This window comes from Nesoenas mayeri (genome assembly GCF_963082525.1).
Source record: "Nesoenas mayeri genome assembly, chromosome: 1".
NCBI classification, from domain to species: Eukaryota; Metazoa; Chordata; class Aves; order Columbiformes; family Columbidae; genus Nesoenas; species Nesoenas mayeri.
This window is the reverse complement of record NC_137541.1, coordinates 70,325,270-70,338,506: the sequence shown is the minus strand read 5'-3', so window position 1 is coordinate 70,338,506 and position 13,237 is coordinate 70,325,270. Positions and strand designations below refer to the sequence as shown.

General features: G+C 37.1%; 1 protein-coding gene across 1 annotated transcript in view; it reads right to left on the bottom strand.

Annotated features, from left to right (window-relative positions):
• The window catches only part of LOC308053212 (potassium voltage-gated channel subfamily KQT member 1-like), a gene marked incomplete at its 5' end in the record, with an annotated part of 492,142 nt that overhangs the window by 383,349 nt on the left and 95,556 nt on the right, over positions 1 to 13,237 (bottom strand). The gene's annotated exons all lie outside the window — the stretch shown is intronic.

The following is a 13,237-nucleotide window of genomic DNA, read 5'->3' as shown; positions in this document are numbered from 1 at the left end:
ACAAGCCAGCTGTGTTTGAATAAAAGAACTCAAATAAGAACTGAGAATGTAAACCAAAAGACCTTGAATTTAAAGTGCTTCCTTCACTTTTCTATCCCCCAATAAACCAAGACATTCTAAAACAGGTAGATAAGGAGGCTGTGGCAGTACTGTGAAGGATATTTCTGAAATAAAGGTGAAGTCACCCACCTAAATTGTCAGAATATTCTATGCTAATTCTTTGCTACCAAACAAGAATACAGAAACCAATGAATATGCAGAAATCCCTTACCCAGGGAGATGTATAATTGTTGTCAAACCTTAATACTTGGATTAACCTTGCTCAGACAGGGATAGAGGAAAAGCCACCTCAGACAAGAAGTAGTGAAGGGAATGGTGAAGTCTTCAATAGCAAAGTCTATAACGAGCTCATGCCTCTTCTGTTTGTCAAAGAGATAAGCACTTACTGAATAAGGCAAAGATAAGATTAAAAATCCTTGGTCACAGCTCCAGTTCTTCATTAGCTCATTCATTAAAGCATCACAATTCCTCTGCTGACATCAGAGATTTTAGAAACGTTCATCATTGGTGCTCAAATGATACAAATCAAAAAGAGGACAACTTTGTGATACTATGACAATTTTTTTTCCTCAATTTCTATCATTTTACTGTGTAATACTTACCTGAGACAAGACTGAATGGGTAAGATAAGGGTATATATTTTAGGGGTTTTTATTTCCAGTTTAGTTACAGAGATCTGACATAGAGGCTGTGGCAAAGCCTTTAACACACACACACACACCCCAAAAATAAGATTCACCTTTATAGCACTACAAGACTCAGAAAACTTTACAATATGTATATGAAAACACCAAAATAATTCTAGAAAGTTTTACATTCATCTGTTGCAATATTTGTTTCTCATGTCAAATAAACCAACTAGTAAAATCTGCTAAACTATGGCTAGGTGTTTATCTACTGGAGGTGAAGAAAGCTGCCCTTGCAAACAAGCACTTAAATTTTATTTTACCCTAGGCCACCCACAGTGTGTTTACTCATCACACACACAGACTTGCTGTAAAGTAAGCAAGAGGATAATTCTGACCTAATTTTCAGGTTTTAATACTATGCATGAGTGGAGTGATAAAATTAAATTTAGGCTCCAAGTAAATATGCAAGGGTTCAAGCACACAGGTTGGTTAAGAGCTTTCACAACAAGGCAAACAAACAACAAAAGAAATCTTAAAAGGTGTAACATAATATCGAAGAAAAGAGAGACCTCCATAAGACAGAGTCATAGACTGTTTCAGAGAAATCCAATAGCTACCTACATTATGATGCCTCTAAACCTATGTTTAATCAACTACATACAGGACTGACTGCTCACTGTAGCAAATGAGTACATTTGAAGGAACAGGGAAACCCCCCACATCCTAGCTTATCAATTATATGTGCACAGCAGGGACCTAATGCAATGTTACTGAAGAGATGTGTTGATAATGAAAGAAAGACTTTTCGACTTTTCTCCCAGTTTTGCACATGCAAAACATTCTTCCTAGGAAAATTTGCAGGCCTCTGAGGATACATAAAATCAGATTCCTGGTCAGCTGGAAACACCAAACTCAGATACTTGATAATTTAAATAGAATTGAAAGCTTAATCAAGATGACTTCTCAGTAAAGCAACCAAAATCAAATATTGCTGTCCAGGGCTTTCACCAGACACATGCACACACACTACTTCCACCACACAAACAAGAGGAGAAGCTGGAGGGATTAATGAGATGTTGAGATGGTTATGGGTTACAGAGGGAGCTGAGTCAGAGCAAACTCAAGTGGTCAGCAAAATGTGCAAGGGAGCTCTGGGTAAGAGTGAGGGTCCCTTTACTCTTCATCCAGACTGCTGCTGTTTTCCCTGCATCTATTTAACTCTCTTTTCAGGCATGAGCTCCCCATCTCCTGTTGTACACCTCTCTACCACAATTGACAGAACCTGCTCACGCCCCCTAACACTGCACCTAACCAATCCCTCATCCTCAAGAACAGCCATGATTACTATGCCCCCAGCATTGCTGGGAGAAAGAGGAAGAAGAGGGCACAGGCTCAGCCCATTCCTGCTGTCGAGACAACATTCATGTCACAAGGCCCCTGGCAGCAGCAGTGCTATGTAGAAGCACCAGGGATAACTAGGCTTAATATATTGTACCTTATTTTGTTAAGAGTTGACCCTGGGTTTTTCTGCAAGAAGGGCCAAACAAAGGGCTTGCAGTCAAAACCCTCAAGGTACCATAGGAGCTCCTTGGCTAGCAAGTTCTCCTTGCCCAGTGCTTATTTAAACTTAACACTAACTGTCTCATTTTCTAAATTAAAATCACAGAAGAGCTTGGCTAGTGAATAGCATGAGATTAACAGAAGTCTTTCACAAGTCTGACAGAAAAGATTATGCATATAAATCAAATTGAAATAGTTCCTACATTAAAAACAAATAAAACAACTTAGTTATTTTTCAAGATGAGAAAGCATGTGAACTTCCACAAATAATGAAATTCTGAGACAATTATGTCCAAAATTTACTGCAACCACAGCCTAGAAAGAGTAAGCAAAGAACTAAATACATGCTTTGTTTCTCTGAAATGCCTGGTGAATGCTGCAAGTTCCACACATTTCAGCTTAGAAATAGTTGTTTGTTTGTTTTAAATGGCTAAGTAAGCACAGGAACATGTAGAAACCTCTAGCAAACTTGTGTTCAAGAAAACAAATACCAATTACGCTGTATTATTGGATTTGCATTACTACAGGAACAAGTCATAGAATCCATTGGAGGGGATCCTTCAGCTAATGCTGAAGTAAGGGAAATCAGCGTAAGAACAGCTTTATTAGCCCTTTGAGTTTTGTTTTCAAACATATTTTAATACTAATGAGCACCACATACATTGTAGACAGTTGACTAAATAAAAAAGGCCATCAAGATTATCTATTCTTGCTAGTCCTTGGGTGTAGGCAGTCTAACTAACGTAAACCAGAGGAGATAAATATCAGCAACTTATGAAAAATGCCATTACAGCATGCTAGAAGCAAAACAGCCATGTGAAATGAGAGGAACAGGACTCAATATAGCGTGCAATGACTGTAAGCTTCAGTGCTCACATACTAAGCTTTCTGTACTGTAATGGTCTGATACATTCATTTTGACCCAGAGACCAGAGATAAATTGTCTTAGCAATACAAACAAACAGCTAAGCAATTAGGGCAAAGTTTTTGGAGAACATAGTGATAACATCTAAAAGCATTGTTGGGTGATGGGGAAAAACAGCCCTGGAGATAGGGGGTTTAATCTGAAGTAAAAGAGAGAGTATAATTGTTTCTCTACATTACAGTGCACTAAAAAAGAAGCAGACAAGCAACTGGCACTGATATTTGTCTGGCATCTATTTCAGTGTATCCAACCTGAAAAGTAACTTTCATTGTCCCATTTGGATTTAATCAAGTTTTGCCTACAAAAGGAATATTTTACTTGTGCAACTGTGAAAGTGTCAGAGCTAAAAAAATCCAAGAGGAGCCATCAGGTTTTAAAGAATTTCTGTCACTGTATTTTAATAAGTTACTTTAAGGAAATTTAAGTTTCCAAGCACTGAGATTAACACAGTAGTCAAATGGCCAAAACATCAATTTTATCTATCAACTTCTATGTATATCAGCCCTATTTAGAGGGTCAAACACAGATGTACATTAGTTGCAATGCAGAACACAGGCTGCAACAGTGTCTATTATCTCCCAGGCAGACATAGAGAGGTAACTAGTAGGTAACCTAAATTACATGTTGATTCAGCAACAAGCATTTGGTTATTGATTTGAAGCTTTGCACAAAATGTTATCTACATAAAAACAAAGTATTATATGAATTTAGAAATGAGTGAAATATCAGGCCTAGAATACATTCCTTTGAAATGAGTCAGGTTATCCAAGAAAATAGCCATAAGCAGACAGAAAATAGTGTCTCAGTACTAATTTTTGTTGTTACGAACACTCTTGTACACAATGAGATAGTTTTATTAGATGAACATAGCTGTTCATTGCAAAATATCTAAATTTGACTTTATAGTGCAAAAAACAAAACGTGGAGGAGATAAATCCACACTGTACTTTTACTGCAGATGAATGACCAGCAGTCTCATAGTGGTCACCTAAGGAATGAAATTAGTGTTGTTTTTAAATACATACTGAAATGAAGATGCTTACAGCGTTTTTTTACTACTAAAGACCTTATTTTTCCTTGTAAGATTTTTATTTGAAATATATTTAAATAAATCAATAATGCATTTTGAAAGACATAAAACTCAAACATTTTTAAGAGAGGTGTTTTTGGAGCTGTCATAAATGATCTATAGTTTTAACTCCATCCCACATAACAGAAGTAGCTTCAATAATTCAGATATGCTATCAGAACACCAATGTAGTTAAATGCATTGAAAGCAGGCAGATGGTGCTCCACTGTGTACTACACTGTAGTATACCAACATCTATAGAAGCCACCTGAATGAAATGAACGATTACTTCTATTTCAATAAAGAAAAGCACTTTACTAGTAATTCTAGAATAAGTTTGTACAGAGATTAGCAAATAAATCAAGACTTCAACATCCCTGAGTAAATAACAAATTTATACTTAAAAACACACAAAAAGGTGCTAATTCTTTTATCTTGGGGTAGAGTGGACAGTTTACCTGCTTTCTGGGTAGAAATAAACTAGAAACTTTCTTATTTTGTTGTTGTTGTTCAAAGTCCACTATGAAACATCATAAGCAACTTATGCCATTTTAATCTGATTGATATATTATTTTACAGGTTATTCTGAAAGTTTTAAATACTCATTCATAATAGTGTTAATTATGAAATACAAAAGAAATCACCCATAAATAGCACCCCCGAACTACACAACTGTTCCCTATGCCTGTAATAAAATTTTCTTTCCTATCCCTCTTTTCTTCCTCTAAACCGTTTGCTGCAAAATATCTATTAACAATACTGAGCTCCCTTAACTTCCAGTTTCTGCATTTTTCTCTGCTTGATACTGCCCCAGAAATAATGTCTGCAGGAGGAACATGTTAGACAGCCAACATTACTTCTTAAGAAAGTAGGCTATGGGGATGAAAAGTCACTCTTTCAACTGAAAGGCAGGATTCTGGCTTGCAAGGATGTGCTGTCAACAGAATGCTCAGAAGGACAGCAGTATAACACTCAGATATTAAGGAAAAATTTATACACCATGCCCTAGAGAGAATGTTAGGTTTTTCATCTCAGTTCTTCTCTCCGCTGTCACAACTTGAACTCATAGGAAAACAAACAGGGTTTTCACGCCTTCAAGGTTTTCTCCACTATCTCCCCATAATTGCTCACATGCTCCGCACCAGCAGAAGTGGGCTTTGGATTCATGTTGACAGGCAAGCTGCCCCACTGTCTGTCACAGGAGCAGCCCAAGGAAGCAGTGGTGGAATGAAAAAGGAAAGACAACTAGTACTGACAACTTCTAAAGTATTTTTTCTGTTGGATGCTGCCAAAATAAAAGACGTGCACGCTCTCTCTATGTACATATATACATATATATATTATTTTTTTTTCAGGGAAACAAGTACCAAGCTTGGCACTTTATTTAGTGTAGCAATGAGAGACCAAAATGATCTGATGGAGAAGGGTTATACTGTCATCTGTCTCAAAGAATATCCTTTAATGTTACAGCTTTCAAACTTTCTGCACAGACAAATATAAATACAGTTATCAATGCTGTCAAGTGTCATGGGGCTCCATGGGCACAATTTATGAGGTGTAATATGAGTCTTTAATGGAAAACCTCAACAAATTATTATATAAAGCCCAAACAAAGCCTTTATAAAATTATTCCTCTCTTTACTAGTTTCATCCTCATACACACAGACAAAACATGCCAATATTAAAGACTGTGAATCTGTTCTAGCTCTTTGCACCCTTTCCAATAAGAAATGAAAGAGCTGCCTTATTTTCATTCTCTGACTTGCTACTGAGATAAATAGTAATTTCTGAGTAAAACAAAGCCACAAATGTGTGTTTGATCTGAAACTAGAGACAGTATTTGCAAACTATTTCTCATACAAGACAAATATTTGCAGCCATATATCCCAGAGTCATCTCACCCCCTTCATAAAAAACTCTCTAAAGTTTTGTGAAATGACTAGGAAACTCACTAAGACAAATTACACGAAGGGTCATGTTTTTGTAGAAGCTTTTTTCCGAAATAACCTTTTATTTCAGACTTTTCCATCAGATCTGAACCATTTGTTGAATAGAGGCTTACGTGATATATGCACTTAGTTATACTTTGACAGCCTTCAGTGAGCTGTTACAATAGTCTGTTTTCTACAAAAGAAAGTATAACTACAATAACAAGTTTAGCCTTTGGGGGTTGGTTAAGTTTCTCATTAAACTGATGTTCAAGTACATGTAGCATTTTTTCCTTAGTGTGGCAGCTTGCCAATTTAACACTGCGAAAATTCAGATGCTTATAAATTAAGTTTATAAGAAAGTTAGTTGAAATGACAAGTCAGATTTCGAAAACTGAAAGGAGTTTCTGTCTCTCATTGTGTTATGGTGCAGTGCCCTCCACTGGCCAAAAATCCTCACTTAAAAGAGCAACAAGTTCTCTGAAAAGTTACTCTTCAGACTAAAAACCAAAAAAATACATTCAAAAACACCTCAGAAGCAGTGTCAAATTATATGAAAATGTTACTACATAATGGTGCCAATTTATACTAATCCCAGCCTTACTTTCCTATTACATGGTAACAGAAATACTTTAGGTGCTGAAATAAATCCTGAAGTAGTCTTTTTAAGGAGTTTGAAATTAGACATGACGATACAAAAATAGATGGTACTAAAAACTGTAACTTAACACTAGGCCTTATAATGGTAAAAAGCATGCAACCAGATTAGAAATTACTACTGTATGTTACATTTTCACTACTTTAACTTTTTCAGCTCAGGCCCTCATCTAAATTTGTCTTTGAAGCAATTAATAATACTCTTGAGTACAGTGGACATAACTAGTTCCATCATTACTACCTATATTAGATGTATCTGAGTGGAAACATTAATAAGCATCAAGAGACAACAGCACAATCAGAAAGCTGGAAACAAAGTATCTCTAAATGCCCTCCCTTCAGGTTACTATAGGTTGCCCACTTACTAGCTTTTCATTTCTCCCTCTCACTCCACTTTATGTTTGTTTCAAAAATATGAAGGAAATGTAAAAGTGGTGATGGTGGGCAAACTGCAACATCTTCAGGAATATTCTGTACTCCAACCAACCTTGCTGCTGCCATTTGGCCAACCTACTCCTCTGAGGTGATGTTACCTCTCCGAATACCATTCCCTTCACTAGCTGGCTGATGGACAGTATTGCTTCACAGCTTTCTCCGATACCTATATTAGCACATTAATAGTATGGACAATATCATGGGTTACATCAAACATCTGATCATGTTTTCAAAAATTAACAACCATATTTTAGAATAATCCATAAACATGTGCAAAAGGACAACAGGTGATATAATGGACCCAGTTGATGAATAAGGACCCTAGCTGTCCCTATATTAGTAATAAAAAAAGTTATTAGTGAGTTTTCAGTAGATCAAATTATCCAACAGAAGATTACTATCTAATTACTAGATCTAATGATATTCAGTGTGATAGATTTGCTGGTGATAAGGTGAGCTGTTTCTTTAATAAGACTAAGAGCAATAAGCTATAAGAGGAAATTATGATGAAAACACAAAGATAAACGGTGTTTGCACATATGGACCAAACCCACAGAAAGACTGAATGTACACCTTGTATCAAAAGTTGTGCACTGTTGGATTTTTGAGCAGAACCAAAGAAGATAGACACAAAAATATTCTTAAGTCCTTGATAAAAACTATCATTGACATCTGCATATGGAGGGACCAACTAAAAGGTTGAAACAAATCTGAAAGGTGGATTTAATATTCCTTTTCTCAAGTACTGACCAATAACTTAAAAAGGAGCACATCTATTTGAGCACCTCTATTGTAAGTTTAAAGACTTAGTATAAGTTCTGCTTAGCATAAGTTTGTCCTACTCACTTGTATCATAAGAAATATTAGTGTTAGTGGGCAATGGAGGAAACCAGTCGTAATTCATATCTACCAATCCTACGATAAACTACTTCCACCAGGAAAAAAGAAAACCCAGCATTGTTCCTAAACATGTTTTTAAGGAGGAACTCTAGATGCCAAGACTAATGAAGTCTTTGACTTTAATGAGGCCTTTGACTATAGATGCATTGATTACTAACAACAGTAGAACTCTCCAGTCCAGTGAACAGCAGTTCTGTGTCCCCCTCCAATCTCTGTAGATCCCAGTTCTGCTGAACTGAGGATCAGCTTTGGTGCTCTGTTCTTCCAGGCAGCCTGGAGTGAGCATAAACACAGCAGACAAGAATAAATTCTTTGCCTCATTAAGCCTCAATCTGTTCAGAAGTTTCTGTTCCTCACTGAAGATTAATTTGTGATACTCGTGTATCAGGATTCATCAGTGCTGACACAGGGCAAGGCATTCAGTCATCCTTACCCTCAGAGCCTTGGTTTTCTCTGTTAGGAGGAAGTGCTACATTGTAGACCTTGAGGTTTTGCAGCCATTGCCTTATCTCAGATCTACCTTTTCACCCCTCCTCAGGGTTCTTTTATATATATATATATATATATATATATATATATATATATTATTTATTTATTTATTTTAGCAGATATTTCCACTTCCTTTGATTGTGCAATAACCACTTAGTAATGCTGGGTTATTCCAGTAATCATTTTGCAGATAAGATCTCCCCTATAGAATCTAAGAACTATTTTTCATGCTATGAGCTTGAAAGAAAAAAATTGGAGGCAGGAATGGTGGATCTTCAGATCTCTATGCTTCTATTACACCATTTGAAGATCTCTAACTGAAATAGTGACACATTTTCACAGCCACATTACACATAGATCAATATGTAGAAATGTAGCAGAAATAAATAAATGTTTTCTAAAGTTTTGCATAGAATTACAGAATCAGAGAACCATGTTAGCTAGAACTATATTGAATACATAGTTTCTTAACATGATTTGACTCCATTGTGGACAGGGCCTGAAGAAAGAAAAGCAACTGTTTGTCTCACTCTCAACCCATGAAAAGTAATTAAGACCCCACTTTCTCATGGGGAACAGGTGTAGCTGAAGAGTTATTACTACAGCTGTTCAGCTGACAGCAATTACCATTGACAATGGTCACTGTATGTGGATCTCACCTTCTAAAGGTTTCCTCCCAGGAGAGCTGGTGTGATGACTGCTGAACTGCAGCTTTATGCTGCTTTCTGCTAAGAGGCCAACTGACATTTACCTTTACATGACCTTAGTGAGCTACAAAGTGCATACTCAACCACAGTTGCTTAACCATGCTGACATACGGAATTTCTAACTTTTGCTTTTTCTTACAGTGTAAAGAGCTTTAAACACCACAGCTTTAAACCACAGAACTCTGAAAAACAAAAACAGGATGTCTGCTTCTAAAGCTGGTGCTATGTATATTTTTCCTGAAACTGTGCTATCTGGAACCAGGTTGGTGTGATCTTTCAATACAGACCATTGGCCAAATTCTCTCTTTCCTGCTGGAAGTTTAACTCTGGTGTGTACAACAGAAAATATTTTCATAGCCAAGTGTTGTTGTCATCACAATCTACATAGCAATAGGACCAGCTTGAGATAAAAAAAAAAAATAAAGCTTTAAGTTGTGTTCACGGGTCTCCTTTACTCTTGCAAAGCTCCAGTGCAGCCAGAAAGAACCCAAAAAGAGACAAACACCCTTTGCACAGTTCAACATGGGAACAAAAAAGCAAATCACATGTAGTAAGTGCTCTACTCCCTCCCAGAAGATGCTCAGTGTTCTGAATGCAGCAGAACCTTTGCTCCTTCCTCTCCAGAATTTCTTTTCCCCCTTGGATGATCAATAGACACCAGATCTATTGCATGTGACAAGTGCAGTTAACAAAAGGGTGTACAACCTAATAACCCCTGCCTCCTCCAGCTTATTGTGGTCTGCAATGTGAAATCAAGGCCAACAAATACGACTCCTTTATAAAGACAGGAGCATACTAAAAAAAAAAAAAAAAAAAAAAAAAGAGAAGGAGTAAGCAAAGAAACAAGTAGAGGACTCTAGGCCATCTAAAATAGAATATCTTAGCGACTTCCACATAACTCTACATAACTCTATAACCTCACAAGTCTCCCTTCATGCTGGGGATGTTTCCTTCCCACCTGAAGGAACACTCAATTGCCACAGGCTGCAGCCTTAGAGCTGCATGTCCCTCAATCAGAACTACAATAACTTACAAGCCTTCCCCAGTCCTATAACCACTGCCTGTAGGCAGCTCTCTCCCTTCCCTTCTCTCTACCCTACACTGTGCTCAGTTCAGCCTCACCAAGCTGCTCACTTGTGCCCATCTTTTTAACCACTACTGTTTCTTCCTCTGCAATCATAGATTTTGATACTGCAAGATAATGTTAGCACACATCTACAGGACTTGTAGTTGTCTTGTTCGTCAATCAAGCCACATACCCATCCCCAAAGGCTGTGTCACTTAGCATAGCTAAAGCACATCTCAACTGTAATTTCTAGTTTGAACCTGCTGTTGGGAGTGGCGGTCCTCAAATGTTCAGGCTAGGAAGAGGGATCAGAAATCCACTAAGGTTTGTCCCTGCTCTCATTCTAATGTGTATTTCTTCTCCTTTCTCCTTTTGTCACTTATCAAATTCACACACACTTTGAGGGGTTGTATTTGCATTTTTGTTGCTTGTGGACACTGATCAAGAATTAGCAAGCTTACTCAATTTACAGACCTCAGCAGCATCAGCTCTTTCCTCAAAGACCTTGTGATACAAGTGGTAAGGCTGCATCAGACAAACAAAATAGTCTTGCCAACAACGGATAGGAAACAAGACTTAAAAAACAAACAGAAATCACAGCCTAACACTTGCTTAATTAATGCCATTTGGAATACTCTCTTGCCTCTTTCATTAGTAAACCATCTGTTACAAGGTACAAGGTTTTGACATGTATTACCTTTATGAACAGGGCCTAATTTTATACCAGATCCTCTATCCTTCTGTCAGAACATCTGTGTGCATACAGTAGGAAATAAGAAAGAAAGGGCAAGAAGCGGCACTATGCATTACATTGAATCAAGTTGGATGATGAATCCATCTTCAAATCCATTTTATGTCTTCTACCAAAAAAATCAGGTGATATAAAGAGAGTGCTAAGGTAAGCAACAAAAAGCAAAGTGATAAAAATGAACTTTCCAGCTCTAGAAGTAACATTCTCAAGATTTAGACCTTCTCTAATGTATAACTTAATTTAGATACTATTAACAACATATATATAGAAGACATAAGGACCAGGCAAATACGCTGTAATGAGTAAGATATAATTGTTGTCTTTTTCTAGGTTTCAAAGCACCGACAAATCATCATTTTGCATTCTGTCTATGCAATGATGGAGTCATCTGCTGACTGCTCAACAGAGAATCTGAAAAATTGAGTGAGTAATTACATCAGGCAATAAGGTAGTCTAAGCATTCATTATTAAAAACAGAACTACTCATCAGCTCATTGAAATTAACATTTATTTCATCTGTCATATTTGATTAACCTCTAACAACATCATTCTTATTCAACTTTGGACACCTCAGAACCAGTAACAACAACATGACTCCACTCGGGTCAGCAGCCACTTGAGATTTTTACCCAGATAGCCTGGGCCAGAGACATCCAGCAAGAAATTCAGACAATCACAGATTTGTATCTTGAATATGATGCTTTCGTTCCTCATCTCAGGAGGAACACATTTTCCACATTTTTGCTCAGATCACTAGTAACAAATATCATTCCAACTATCTAAAGGATCCAAAGCAGCTATATTTCTATAGAAAGGTATCTTGAGCTCAATTTTCAAGGTTGCTATTTGGTTTTATTGACACTTTCCACCCTCTACCAAGACAGCATACCTTCTCTAAGTTTGCAAGGATCACTAACATCAGAAATCCATTACTGGATGTATTCACCACTGAAACCCTGGGCAGTGCTGCAAACCCCTGTGAACTGGTCTGCTTTCACTCAAGATGCGTTCTTAAATAGTATAGCACCAGTTTCCAAACAGCCTGATAGGTTTTGTTGAACAACCATGTTAGTTACTGTGAGACTAATGCACATGTGCAGATTGATGCCAGAGGTGTTTGTCCAAAGTAGCATGACTCTATTTTCCTGGGACAATACCTGCCTTCCCACAAAATGAGGGTGGTCTTGAAGACAGTATAACTGAAAGTAAAGGTTCCTGTCATTAGAGGACATCCCTCTATCTAGCAAAGAGGATTTCAGAAGAATCTACTGTTCACACTACAGTAGACCTGACATTCCACATTTAACAATTAACACAGCAGTTTACAAAGCTTAAAAAATGACCCGTTACTGGCTTTGGAATAAAGTTATATTGTGAGACTGATTTTGTAACTCATAATGCTTGTTGAAGACAAGGAAAACTTTGCCTTTTGGCAGCTTGACAAAGTTTGAATTCACAAAGTAGTGCTCCGTGTGAAACTGTAATTAGCATAGCATACTACCTTTAAAAGTTATATGAAAACCATGTTTTCACTTCACAAACTGAGAAGGTTCATTGCCTGCATATACACCTTTGGCTGAATTCTAGTCTTGGAAGAATTTTTGTCTAATTCATTGACTGCACTGTGAATCTAGGATGAAGATTTGTTGCAGTGGTTATCAAATCCATGTTATTCCCAAATGAGAAAAAACAACTTCCAATTAAGCAGTTCACTCCAAAGGCAGGTAGGGAGTGCGGGGAACGAAGAGGAGAGAAATAAATCTAATTGGTACATAAGTCCAGAAAACAAAAATTACTTCCCCATCACAAATTCCAAGTCACACTAGTGTAAGGAATACATTACTAAGTGCAAAGCAAAAGCCATTCTGTTTTTGAAAGCTCACACACTAAAGCAAGTATAGCACACGTGAAGACTTACCTGGTTATACTTCTGCTAAAAGACAAGGCAAATAATCACGCTAAGTATATCTGATTTCCATGTAGAAGGCATAGATATACACATCAGGTAAATACAGCGTTAGTATCTTGCATGAGAAATGTCAATTTAAAACCATGATCCAT